Source organism: Mastigoproctus giganteus, chromosome 6 (assembly GCF_048544385.1).
Source record: "Mastigoproctus giganteus isolate SK-2022 chromosome 6, ASM4854438v1, whole genome shotgun sequence".
NCBI lineage: Eukaryota > Metazoa > Arthropoda > Arachnida > Uropygi > Thelyphonidae > Mastigoproctus > Mastigoproctus giganteus.
This window is the reverse complement of record NC_143580.1, coordinates 91,440,531-91,455,189: the sequence shown is the minus strand read 5'-3', so window position 1 is coordinate 91,455,189 and position 14,659 is coordinate 91,440,531. Positions and strand designations below refer to the sequence as shown.

The following is a 14,659-nucleotide window of genomic DNA, read 5'->3' as shown; positions in this document are numbered from 1 at the left end:
GTTGAGATCCAAAGAACAACTTCTCTGTTCGTGACTTGGTATAGTGCCAAGAAACTGACTCGTTAGTATAACGGATCCTTCCAATATATCACTTGCCAGTAGATATGCGTGTACGTTGACCTCCAGTGAGCTGTTCTACTGTTGGAAGATATCCAATATGTCATGCTTTCCACAAATAAGAGAAGCTGCCTAAGAAAATCGGCCGAATGTGCTGTCTGGTTAGTATTCTGTGAAATCACTAAAGTAAACATAATAGCTATTTAAGCTTCTGTAAGGCCATTAGCAAATGAATTATGCTTAGTTTGTGAGTATACTCATTTTCATAGGTTCTTCAAAGTACTTAAATAAGAAACGAAAATAAAATTTGTTTTATTCCAATCCTGCTAAATAAGAATTATCATGGCGTTGGTGGAGTCTTAAAAATAAAGAAGCAAAGTAAAAGATCAGATCGACCTAGAGAATAAGTAAGTTTCAAAACTAGAAATTCCCTGATCGCGGTAATCAAAGCGAACCTTGGAAAGAAATTGGATTAGCACTGGAAATTCTGAAAATATCGGTTAACGCAACTTTGCTACTTAAAGTGACCAGCATATGCGATATAGAAACTAACAATTACTGATAACTAACCAAAAGCAGAGGTTAGAAACATACTGCTGTTGACCTGCAAAGGGCAGCGTAAAGATCAGTACAGTCTCTTAAATGCTGTATAAATTTATTATAAATAAAAAGGTACAGTAGCCTACTCTAGAGTGTACGCTGCGCTTTATTAAAACTTGACTTTGGCTCTCGTTCATGGTAATCGTGGTATCCGTATTTGGGCATTGTAGTTTCTAAAAATAAATTAACTGATCAATATAAAAAAAAAAGTTCAACAGCCAAATAGAAAGAAGTGTGAATTTAAACGTGTCTACAATGCCAACTCTTATTTAATTTTAATCAAGTTTTCCAGATGTTAAGCTTCCAGAAAATGCATGGTTTGCTGCTAAAATGATGACAATATCTGGAAACAATATTGTAAGCACTATAGATTATTACAATATTCGCATTTATTTGTGTTAAAATATTAAAAATAATTAAATTAATATACAAGACACATTGTCGTCTTATTTTTTTGAAATTCGATGACCAATTATGGAGGTTGTTACAACTGAATTTTCAAAAGATCAACGAGTCCACTAATTTCATTGATACTTAGTGCAATTTCATAACAATTTTTTTTTAATAATTTACACATTTTAATTTCGTAGTAAACATTTTCTTCTGTTATTTCTTTTTTATAAATATATATTTTATATTCAGCATTGATGATAAATACACAATTAATATAATTTCTAAATAATCTCGGTGTAGATACACCATGGATAACTCTTAAGAAACTACGATGGTAGTGTGGGAGGCATCATTTGCTCTGTATCTCATATTGTGCTCTTCCTGCAAAACGAGTTGCCATGGTATTGCACTATCTCGAATAAGTAACGCTTCACTGATAGACTATTGTTACTTATTCTCAAGTGAGTGCCACCACCCAGATGATAGGCCGATAGCTTTGAAACTGTGCCGTCTGGGTGGTGGTACTCACTGAGAATAAGTAACAATAGTCTTCTCTATCAGTGAAGCGTTACTTATTAGAGGTAATGCAATACCATGGCAACTCATTGTGAAGGAAGAGCACAATATGAGATACAGAGCAAATGATGCCTACCAAAATAATGCATAACGTCATCTTTACAAAGAAAAACACATAACCAATAGATCTCTAATTCACGACAGCAAAATAGTTATGGGCTAAATTTTCTGGTTAATTTAATTTATGGGATGAAAAATTTATACAAGTATGCTGTTTCTGTTATTCGTATTGTAGTTAGGTTGTGCTCAACTTAATAACATATTTAATTAAATAATATATGAAATATATTAAAGTTAACATATTTTTGCATTTAAAATTTACCCATTTTTTTTTTCAAAATTCAGAAGAAAATCAAATATTCCAACATATCGACTAGATATAAGCCCACTACCATGCAGAGGTATGTGTGTGTGTTGCCCTATATTTGCATATGTATCACTCTGAATACATTCATACGTGCATTTGAATTTTGTTTTCCCTTTATAGTAAATTTGTATGAATAATGAACTCAAATTCGAAACCATCGATTTTGAGATTGAAATCGTAATCCCAAGCCACTGCGTCATCCAAGCATTGATTCCTACTCGTGTAACAGGAACTATATCCATTATTAAAATATCGAGAAAATTCAATGCAAAAATGCTACTATGAGAACTGAATCCACACTCAGAGGCTAAGTTGTGGACGTGATTCCCACTTGTGCTGAAATGCTATCCATACTTTCATAGATTACATGGCTTTTATTTCTGCTATTTTCAAAACGTTCTTTGGCTCCGATCCTTTTTTTTTTTATTCATTTATTTGCCGTTTTAAGCACATGATATCTATAAAAACAGCTACGTTGCTGTAACTAGGAATTAAAAAGTTTTTAAAATGTTATTAATATATACACATTGGTGCGTTTTAATCGTATGTACAAAAATTACAGTACTTATTTTTGGATCTAGAATTTGATACAAAAATAAGTACTAAAATTTCCAAAGAAAAATCCAAATCAAAAGGAAAAACGAATCATATAAACATACATCTTATTTGTTTTTTTTTTATTATTTTAACTGTTCAAAAATCCACAGCCCTTTTTTTAAATTCAAATGGTAATAGCTCAAGAACAGTTAAGAATCGCACACAGATTTATATGACATTTTTTTCTTATTCTGGATTCTATAATAGGTCCCAGATTCTTTATTTATTTTGCATATACTTTTCAAACAGCTTCTGTGTGAAGGTGTCGTTTATTTTTCATTTGGTAGTTTAAATATGAATCCTAATAATTTTGAATAATTGTTACAAAATCAAGATTAACTTTCCTTGATGTGATTAAAAGTTATATAGTAAATTATATAGCATAAAAATGATTTTTAATGCGTTCTCTGGAACCGTAATGGGGACGTGCATCGCAGTGTAGTTTTTTCTGAGAGTCAATGTAGTTTTTGCTGTTTCTGAGGTTCTCAGAAACAGAATCATATGAAAATTCATATCGTTAAAAAGCTGCAAAATCTTAACTTTATTTCTGTGACTCAATTCACACTACGGCTCTTAGCTGAATAAAAATAAACATCCAAGAAACCGAATTAACAAAAAGAATTATACTATTACTTCCGAACATGAATTAAAGCAGCCAAGTTTAAAAATAAATTTCAGTAAACAATATAAGGAGAAGAATAAAGGAAGATAGAACAAAAAAAATTAGTAAGATCTTACTAATCTTAGTAAGATTAGAAAGAAAACACTTTTAAGATTTTTTAAATATTTTCTTTGTATACACTTGGCTTTGGCTATTTCCCTTACATTTTCTATATTTATTTCCAGTATTTGAATTAAAGTGGTATTTACAGAGCTGTTAGAATGGGTTTCTTAACTTCGCTTGCGAAATGCATAATAGGAGTCTGCCTTTTCTCACTACCTACATACTCCTGGAAAATGAAAAAAAATACATTGACCTTCATTATTAAACGGCGCAGACTGCTACAAAATAAAGTAGATAACAATTGATGTATTAAAATTACTTCATTAATTGTAATCACTTGCTAACAGCCGTAGTAAAGTTCATAATGATAAAAATTGATGCAAGATTCATAAAGCAGGTGTTACAAAATGGTAACATTAAAATTATGCGCTAGAAAATAAAAGAATCGTATTCTGTTAAACAACTATGAATCATATACATAGCTGGTCTATGCTGATAACATTTTAATCAGATCATTGCCTTTTCGTGCTTTACAAAACGCATAAAAACTCGGAAAGCCTGTGTTACACTAGGCATCCTCCACTGCTCTGATTACAGACTGTACGGTCCATTACCTTTCTACATTATCACCCGGATCATTACTAAAGCGATGATGTTCAAAGTTTCTTTCTTACTCTGGGCACGACGACCAGCATATTTAGTGATTCGACGGGCACATCACGCCACCCCATGAAATTACCCATGACTAACTGGATATGTTGAAATATTGTTCAGGTGTAAAGAGAAGCAGGCCAGGTAATAAATTTCGTGCACGTTAATAGTGTAACGACTCACTATTTCTGAGTGATGTTATTTTATTTACCTTTGCATTAAAACGATTTATATCAATTGGTAACTGGAGACAACTAACCCCATAAGCGAAATACGCCCAGTTCAGCGTTGTCAAGATGGATTTTATAAATCTTATGTAGCTAAGAGGACAGCTACGAAAAGCTAGGTTGTATTTCAAGATGCGTGGTTTGTCAAAATGTTGCTAATAAATATCCTTCCGCATATTGATTTCATAAATAGTGTCAATAAGAGAGATGCCAGTTATTAGTTAATAACTGGCATCTCTTTGGTAATAACCATTTAGGTAATGAGAAATCTGGACCATGCCACATTAACAGGCTACACATACGTTTACGCTATCGATCCATACTTACATACTGAGTATAACATGTTAGTTTTGTATCAGAATAACTTATAATTGTACATATGCCCAATATACAGAATGCATATGTATTATTATTTGCTATTGTAAATATTCTTTGTTCCGAAAAAAAATATATTAGTATCCAACTCCATTAGATTATTCTGTTGAATAAATTATTCAAAAATAGGAGATCCAAGTATTATATTCCTCTTTTGCAATATCTAAATGGTTATTGCATGAACTTGAGGCTAGCACGGTAGTTTGGAAGATTTTCTTCTGTACCATGTAGGTTATCTTACTTTCGAATCTCGATGACACAGGAAGAATATTATTGGGAATTAATTGCGAGGCTTTTTCTTCGGGGAAACTTGTGCTTTTAATCTTGAGTTTCTTGGCGTGTCGCTAGAAAAACGCAATCTGCAGACACACCATGCTGTGAACCCTCATAGCCTTAATTACCTTGGAACAAGTCATGAATGATGTGTTGCAAAATGATAATTCTCCTTGAAACGTTAAGAAATACTTAATTATGGACCAAATCTAATCCGCGTTATGTGAGAAGGAACTTTAAATAATAATCCTCCACAAACGAAAGATGGTCTGGGCAGGAGTGACCAGACAACATTCGCTGGACCGGTTTTTTTTTTTTTTTGTCCTAATACCATCAATTAGTTATTGGTTATACCGAAATTTGGTTAATAAACCTTCATTAATTCTTTAGGTATAAATGAGGAAAAGTGGTTTGTCCTGTGCTATAAGTTAATGTAGCCTTTCCCATAAGGACTTAGTGCCGATCTTCATAGTTAGCAGCTCTTCTTCACTCACTGCTTAATAGCGGACTCTTAGACGTACGATAATTACTTCCCTCCAAGATCACTTGACTCTGAGTAGTTCCATATGACAGCAGAGTTATTATCGTTGAAAGTCATTGGACCGTTTAGTAGAACAGCATTATCTATGCTAATGAAAATGTTACACTTGACATGGAAAAGCAATTTTTAGCCAATAAAAATAAACGCCCACAGAGAGCAGTTGAATATTATATAACTGTTAATATGGCTACAAGATCTCCATTTATGATAATTATCGAAACGTTTAAGCATACTACACATAATACAATCGCATACAGTTTGGTACACTCACACCGTATACTCTATCAAATATTCCCTACAGAAGGATTAATCGAGGCCAATTGTTTAGACAAAACATCGGAATATAATTAGATTAACACAACAACTACAGCAACACGTTTTCTCATCCGAGTGCTATAACATAAATATAAACAATACTAATACAAAAAATAATCCAAATTTATACCATTAAAATAAAATACCATAATGTTGATAAAATATATCTAATCTTTCTAAAAAAAAGTGTTCGCTCCTGCTTGCCATTTATAAATCACAAATACATAAATTAAACTTTACATCACATCTTTTGACCAAACTCACGTTCTTAGCACTACCTTGCAGGCAAGTAAAACCATACATAAATCTTAATATCTGGTTAAATGGTTAAATCTTACCATCAATGGATCACCCATTCAGAAAGTTAAAGCACACAAGTATCTCGGATTAGTATGGGATGAGGGGCTGACATTCGAGGCGCACCTCCTGAACATAAAAACCAAAATGTGGGCTATCTGCCAAAACCTAACGGGAATTCATGACGCTGAATTGGTAAAGAAATATGTTGTCCGATGTCTATATCCCATACCCCTCTACGTAACAACCATTTGGTCCTCTGCTCCCACAACACACTTCAACAAGTTCCTCAGCTTGGAATATTGGCTCCTCAAATGGCTCAATTGGAGGACTGGCAACCAGTACATCATTTCTAGGGCCCAACTCTACATAAATCTGGAAGTCATCCCATGGAAACAACAGATTATGGCAGCAAACCTTCTTACACTTGCCAGACTAATCACAGGACGACTCGACGCCTCTGACATAACTGACCTAATAAAAACTCCCCGCATTGCTGGAAGAAATCAAATTGACCCAAGGGTTCCCACTCAGAATCGGTTTTAACAATCTGAAAAGCTTCAGACGCATGTTCCCAGGAAACACGGTAGATTTGATTAACAATCTAGCCATCGACCTGGATAAATTCTGCGAGCAGCATACATTACAGACGTCAGAAGTTAACAGGCACATATACAAACTTACACTTATGAGACGTCACTAGAAGGAAAATTGTCAGGACGATGCATCCCATGACAAGATGAATGGAAAATAAAATAAAGTGAAGCCGTCACTGGTCCCCTCTCTTAGAATCTATTACTCCAAAGACGCCTGGCTGTGAGTACTAAGACAGTCAAGATTGAAGAGATTCCTTGGGCAACAACCGGTGAAGGACTGCCTCAATCCTTTATTTTATTTATTTTTTTGTACATATTTCTCATAGTTTTCTAATTTATAATACTTTTGATAAAATAATATATTTTAATTCGGGACACTTCGGTATTGCAGAACTTTAAAGTATGTAAAATAATAAACTAAGCACTGTAAGTTCTGTACCATTCGGGTTAAGCATACATGTGCTCCATGTAACCGCCTGACACATGTCCCTGTCTTAACCTCTGAATGTAAATATAACCCCCCCCCCGCTAGCTTACTGCTGTCCAGGAGGTGGCTCTTCAGCAGAGAAATAAACAGATTTAATAAATAAATAGATAGTTTTCTTTGTAATACAAAATGGTGGCTTCTAAACTGGAATTAGAAAGTACCAGTTAGACAGAGGATGGACCATTTTCTTAAAAAAAAAAAAAAAATGGTCCATCCTCGACCTAACAAATAGTAAATTCACAAGACCTTCTCAGAAATGAGTGAACAGTGAAATATCGCACGAAGGCAGTGCTATTTGCTAAAATAGCACTGTCTTAGAGTTATCTTTACAGATAACTACAGAATAGCTCCTACATTCTACTCTTATCAGAGCGAGACTAAACTGCGCCACAGTCTGCTTTTAATATCGAGAGAGAGAGAGAGACTCATAATAAATAATCATTTCGGGAATGGGCAGACTAACTGCTAGAATAATATGGCTATTGCATTCATTTGCAATTAGCACAGCACAACTAACGACTGTTTGGATGCTTTCCATTTCGGCATTGCGATAACTGCATGGTTGGAAGAGCAAGAGCTCCCGCAACCGTGCAAACAGCCCAGACTTGAACCTCATGGAATATATCTCTGTTGCCGTGACCCGCAGCCGAGCGAAGCGAACCGTTAGAGCCACCGGCGATACTTTAGCTTTTGAAGACTTGACGGAGATAACACCTGTATTATGTCACTCTGTCATCCCATAAATGCCAAGGTTACAAGCGAACGTTGCCTACAACCCCCATTATTCAGATCAAATGGTATCATGTTCACAACAGAATTAATTCAAGGTAACAATAATATACATTTTATTCACAAAGAAAACGACTTAATTTTATTATTCAGTTGAATAAGTCTAACTTAATTAAAATGAAACTGACTGGATGTCATTTAGTGAAGTTCATTTAGTCCTTCCTTCTGTTCTCTAGAACTAACAGGACTGCTGTCCTTCCAAGACCAAGATTTAACAGAAAGTTGTAGTTATTCATATCCCCTTGTTAAGCACTCTAGTTTTTAATTAACTATATAATAGCTCCTTTTCGAAGTTATATTAATTAACATAGTGATTCTATTAATAAAACTGGGAATCCACAATAAAGAAACAATTTTAAGATTATCGCTGATAGTTCCATTTTCTATTTCCAGCATTAATTATTTTGAATAAAGCTAGCTAACTTCAAAGGATATGCCGCAGTAAAATCGGTAGTAATCCGATTACAAAGAAAATTATTAAGATTAGTTACGCTGTTTATTTAACAGTTACAGAATATGACTGAAATTTATTTCATAATAAACGAAAGTTTCCACCTCATGTGAGTTCTACTTCTAGCTAGCTTCATGAAAAGTTCAAAACACATATTACTCTCGATTCTTACATGTCTTGATTCAAGGTAAATAATAATATCTCCCGTTATAGTGATCGCATAGACTGGCATTCAGCAATATTATGATGCAGCGGTCGTTGCCAACCGGGTGCTTAGAAAGGCTATAAAGGATAAGTGATATAAATTACTACTTTAAAATAATTAAAGTTCATTTTATGTATTTTAAAAATTTTATCTAATAAGTGTGCATTATAGGCCATAGTTTTATATTATATATTGCACAACTGACATCCCATTGATGATACCATAAAAATATAAACGGGGATATAGCCGTTAAAAAGATTCAAAGACATTGATCGAAGCATACAAATATCAACGTTGCTACTTTTATATTTGGATGTTAGAACAAAATTTGATATTTTATTGAAATCGCAGCCATCTGCGATTGTCTTTGCCAGATAGAGCTGCATTCATAATGGCGTCCCTTGTGGAGAAATCATTTTGTGTTTTCTATTATATTGCGATCATTTTGAACTAAATTTCAAAGAATTCCACCAACTCGAAACTCCATAATTAGGTGGTATACGCAGTTCGTGGAGCGTGGATGAATCTGTAAAGTCAAAAGCACTGGTCGTTCTAGCACAAACGACGCGACTGTAGAACGTGTCCGCCAAGCGTATATCAGGAAAGCCTGTATACGCTTTGTTACAAGTTGAAACTACATGACAAACATTCTAGATACGAGTTTTGTTATAACATCCGAGCACTGTGTTTTTTAACTGTGTTATAGCATCCAAGAACTGTTATTTTAACTGCCAAAATTACGGCCACAAGTGGCCGTAATTTTGGCACTTAAAACCCCTCTGTGGATTTGAAATGTAAATCCTTACTGGGCAGTTTAAGTAGCCTGCCTTGATGGAACTTTGGGGACATGGCATATTGTCAGTATTAAAACTCGCAACGACATTCTCAACCTTGTGCATTGATATTAGCTTGACAGATGTCACACTTGATCTTGCAGTTCAGAGCAGATCTCGTCTTCATTGACTTCAGTGATTAAAAGAATCACCTGCAGATTGATTCCAGTCGGGCTGGTTCGGGACCTCCAGTCTTTTTGAAGCAGGGGCGAAAGTTGTGCATTAGGGTTAGTTGTGCACTACCCACCAGAATCTCCTTTTTGTGTTTCCACTGATCGCGGCGCACTGCTGCACACGCCGGATTCCAATGCTTTACCGTGGTATCATATCAATGTGTGTTCTTCTTTGACATGAAGAACACACTTAGCCGCCGAAATCTCAGGAAATTAAGCGGTAGGACCTGCCAGAGTAACTTAAGTCAAGAGGGTTCCTGGTCTGTCTTCACGGTGCGAAAGTGGGGCAACGTTGGGCCTCATCAGGAATCCAGCGGCTAAATGACCAGATGAACAACGGTACACGACACCACACAAATACAATTCCCACACACTTTTAAATCTCTGGCTTTTCCAGTCAACTGGTCCACTCACAATGTAAACTACGCAGAGATGGGGTAAACTCCTGGTGACGTTTGATCCCAAACACACTTTCACACTTTACACTTTGATATGATACCATGTGAAGAGTTCAGAAGTAAATGGGGTGGGGTTATGATGATAGCCATTCCCTCTATCGATATGGCTCAGAATTTCTTGGGCATGTTTAGGCACAAGGTTTCAACTAAAAGTTCTCCAGATCACAGGCTTTTCACAGAATTTGACGATCCTGCTAAAACTTTTACCCCTTTCTAGATGAACAAGGGTGATATTTTCCTGATTGCCTGCTTTCCGATGTGGAGAATGAAGAAAACCGGTGTCACTGATGTAGTATCTTCAGGTCTGTATTTTTTTTTTTTTTTTTGGCAGAGGTGTTGTCAATATTACCTTATCGATTAGGTAGGGACATTGTTGGGTACCAAGAAGAAGAGACGAAGAGGAATTTAAATCATTCATGAGTAAAATTAAAGTTTCTGAAAGTTTACTTGCCTACCACGGAACCTTATTGGTGTGGAGGTGGACCGCGAACTAACTGGTACTGCACACGCGAATGGGACACCTAATTCGCTTAGAGCATCCTTCCTACATTTCCAATGCCTTGAAGCTGTACTAAGACCAAAGGGAAAGACACCTATTGCAATGCATTTCGTCGGGCTGGTGCGGGACCTCCCGCCCTGTTGAAGCAGGGGGCGAAAGTGGCGCATTAGGGCTGTTCTCCCAACCAACCAGGATCCGCCTTTCCGAGTTTCCACTGGTCACAGCGCACTGCTGCACACGCTGGATTCTAATGATTTACCTTGTAACCAAGGTATGGGCATTAGATCAAAGTGATATTAATCTGGGAGGTCAGCAGCACCACGTTCGAGCGCCCAGATCGAGGGGAGCTTAGAGAAGACCCGAGTTAACTAAATGTCAACTGTTCCGTTGTCACAGGCGTATGACGTGGTAAAAGTGTAATGATTCTTTGTAGTATTTGAAAGCGAAATTAATTTTCAATAATAAATAGAACATTCACGTTCTCCATTATAATTCTATTAAAAAGTCCACATCGAATCTTTCTCTTCTTAAGTAGACACAAGTTAATCAATCTCATATGTTTTTAAAGGACATAGAAACAACTTAAAGAGAATTGAATATTAAAATATTCAACTGAGTAGTAAATAATTAATAATAATTAATTATTTTATATTTATTACTCGAATTTTACAAAGACGACACTATGCAAAGGCGTTCTATATCAGTGGTTCTCAACCATTTTTGCCCCATGCACCCTTTTCACTATATGTCTTCCAAGATTGTCTGACTCAAAGGTGCATTCCAAAAAGATAAAAATGTGAAATATTTATCTTTATTTTTAATTTAATAGGTGACATCCAATAAATTTTAATGCCCTGTAGATTATGTACAATCTGTAGAACTGTAATTTGTGGAAAGGTCAATATTCTAACAGTTTGAGTCTGTCAATCTGTGGTCCCAGTCCCCCCCCCCCCCTGGTTGAGAACTCCTGCTCTATATTATCGTATGTTAATGGAATGAAATGGGTAGCTAAAAAAATCTAACGAAGTAATGAAACACTTTCATAACCAATGTTCTAAAAGTTCAGGCGGTTTATAGAGTTGCTTCTACTACTCAATCATTCACATAAAAACGTTCACTTCCCACAGACTCTTAAAAACTGTTGCTATATTTTAGCCCAGAAACTGTTTTTATATATAAAATTAAATTAAAACCGTGGCCTTAAAAATGCAGCTGGTGATGTCATTAGCATTTAGTTGCCTGTGCATTAGCACTCAGCGAGACTGTAGTGTTTTCTGTCATACATCAAACCAAGGATGCATGAATGACAAATATTGGACTGTTTCCTACGCGAAATATGCGCAAATGGGTTTTTGAGATGCCTCGACTGCTTGTTAAAAATATAAAAGCAAATTATTTTTGCGGTGATAAAAAACCGAACTGGTTGAAAAATGTGTGACATGAGCGAAACTTTTGAAGAACACTCCGGGAAGGATAATTAGCACTAAGTAACCATTTTCAAGAAATCCAAAAAAGTTGGAAACTAAGTAATGCTAAAATTTAATTATTATAATACAATGTTTCGTAGTATAAACTTTCCTTTGGATTTGATTATTACTTCATGATCGATGTGCTAATTTCTTTTCTACAAACTTGAGAAACATGTTGGTAAGTTATTCTATATTGCAATCTATTTCATTCGCTTTTAACCATTAATTATATAACACATCACAGGTTGTTCAAATATAAAATATAATTAAGTGGCATTTCTTTTGTATAGGCATTTTTTTATGTTTCTTCTGTCTACCATACTATGGATAGCATGGTGGACAGAAGAAAGCCCTCATGGAATATCCAATCTCATTAACAACAATTAGGCATCAAACGTTCGAATGATAACTTTTCGGATATTCAATTCAATCTCATGTCTCATTCATTCAGTCCAAGTAGATTCATCCACAATATTTGCAGATTTTTTTTTTGGAAAACGATTTTCCTGCATGTTGGAAGATGTACTATTACACATACGAACATGAATGTAGTTTATTCAAGATAACGCTACCTTGCATTTTGGAATTACCGCCCGCGATTTACTAAATACCTGTTATCCTGGCCATTGAATAGGTAAAGGTATGCGTGTGTTAAGTGCCAAAATAACTATGGCTATGAGGCGTAAGTATGTCTGTAAATTTTAAATAATTTTTTTATTTATACTCCGGGAGGTCCTCACGGTCAGGAGTTCACAAGACAGAGAGAATACAAGAAACAGTACCACATTTAACAGACCCCGGATCACACAAGGCATGAGTACTTATGCACTGTTGTTGTTGTTGTTATTATTTGGTTTTTAGGAGCATTAGCAACTAAGGCCATATTGCTCCGGGATATGCGGTGGTCATTCCCTGACCTTCCCGCATCCCCCGTATTTGGTGGTGACGGGCTCGAACCCCGGTCTAATCAAGAAGCGTGTGCTGCGCACTGCTGCTCCTTCCCACCTGGCTACGGAGGCGCCTTTTATGCACTGTTTAGTGGATTTCGGAATTAAAAGTATGCAACCGTTGCCTGAAACCTACTAACTCAATCACGTTCTGAATAAAAAAAAGAATAAAAAAATACACAATGTCGTTGATGTGCTTAATCCCAACAACGAGATTGGGAAGAAAGTTTAGCAATCAACGATTATGAATTATTTAATTTAAAGTCGGAAATTCAGGAAGGCTGGATGCATATAGCTTTTTTAAAGAAAATTTTTGATTTGGATCCCAGCAAATGGCGTGGGCTTCTTGACTTAACAATGACATTTAATAAACAATATGATGAAATCATAAAACGCCAAATTATATACCCTAAACTGTATAATTAAAAAAAATCTTTTAAAGAGATAAACAGATATAATTTTAATAAAGATAAATGTAAAAATTAAATAATAAAATAAAAATTCTTAAACATTAAACGTGTACAATGAAATTAACTGAATGTTAATAATGAACTGAAATAAATCACACGAAATTAAATATATTGATTAAAGAATAAAAGCATATGTTATAACAAAGCGAGGATTGCTTAGTGGTCTATTGAATGAGATGTTGTTTTAGGCGCATCAGCAAATTGGTCCATTTTGAACCGTACATATGATGTCAAGTTGCATGTGTTCTGTGGTCTTTTTGTTGTTTGTTGGACGAACACCGTGAGTTTTCGGGAGGGAAAAACCCAAGCTACCCTCGTCTAAGACCGACTGAGATTATTGGATATCTTCAGTTTCAAGCTATTCCTCCACCACTTGAGATCTATGCGTTGTCGTGCAATAAACAACATTCCTAAAAAGTCGCACATAGGGTACGAAGATGTGCTCTCAGTATACCTCTGCGCAGTTGCGGTATTCCTGTCAAAAACATGAAGAGGGGTGCGGCGGTTGATTAGTATTCCGCCTCACACGAGAACACCGCCTCCAACGTAGGTGTCCCTTTTCTGATGTTAGAGGGATGGTGCCGCATTTCTTGTTGTCTCCAGATGAAATAACGTCTGGAATCTGTTTGAGGGCTAAAACGGGACTCATCAGAGAACAGAACTGTGCCGCATGTGTCAGGGCTCACAGTCAAGCACATATTCATGTCACCAGTTTCGACGAGCGCTGCGATAGTTTGGGATAAATAGTACAAACCACTGGTTTCCTTGCGTTGATTCCACTTCAATCGAGCCTTCTTAACACAGTCCGGTTGGAAATGTTCTCACTGTAGCTGCAGCAACCTGAAGAGTGAGTCAATGACAAGACATTGTAGGGTTCCGTCTTGCTGTTAGAGCCAGACAGCGGTCTGTTCTGGTTGACGTAGACATTGGGCGATCTTGGCCGGTTCTTCTTGTAATGGTTCCTCTCTCTCCTGAAATGGTGCCAAAACGGCACTGCCTGCCACATTAAGCCAACGTGCCACCTCTGCCTGCGACTGTTTGGCTTCAAGTAGTCCAATGGCCCGCTATCTCAAAGAATCATTTAAACAATGATGACTTACAATCCTGAGTACTGGAGATGTGACTATCCCGCTCAGAAAGCCAAAAAAACTGGGAATGAGATGATGTGGTCGCAACCCATGTTTTTATAGGCATGAATAATTGGCATAATGTGCGACTTTGTAAGGTGATGGATCGATTTCTATTGTATACTTGGTAATATGCATGACAGAATATCTATTAAATCAAAT

General features: G+C 36.0%; 1 protein-coding gene across 2 annotated transcripts in view; it reads right to left on the bottom strand.

The window, feature by feature from the left end:
- LOC150084461 (cell adhesion molecule Dscam1-like) overlaps positions 1-14,659 on the bottom strand; it is a 631,783-nt gene that overhangs the window by 117,497 nt on the left and 499,627 nt on the right. The gene's annotated exons all lie outside the window — the stretch shown is intronic.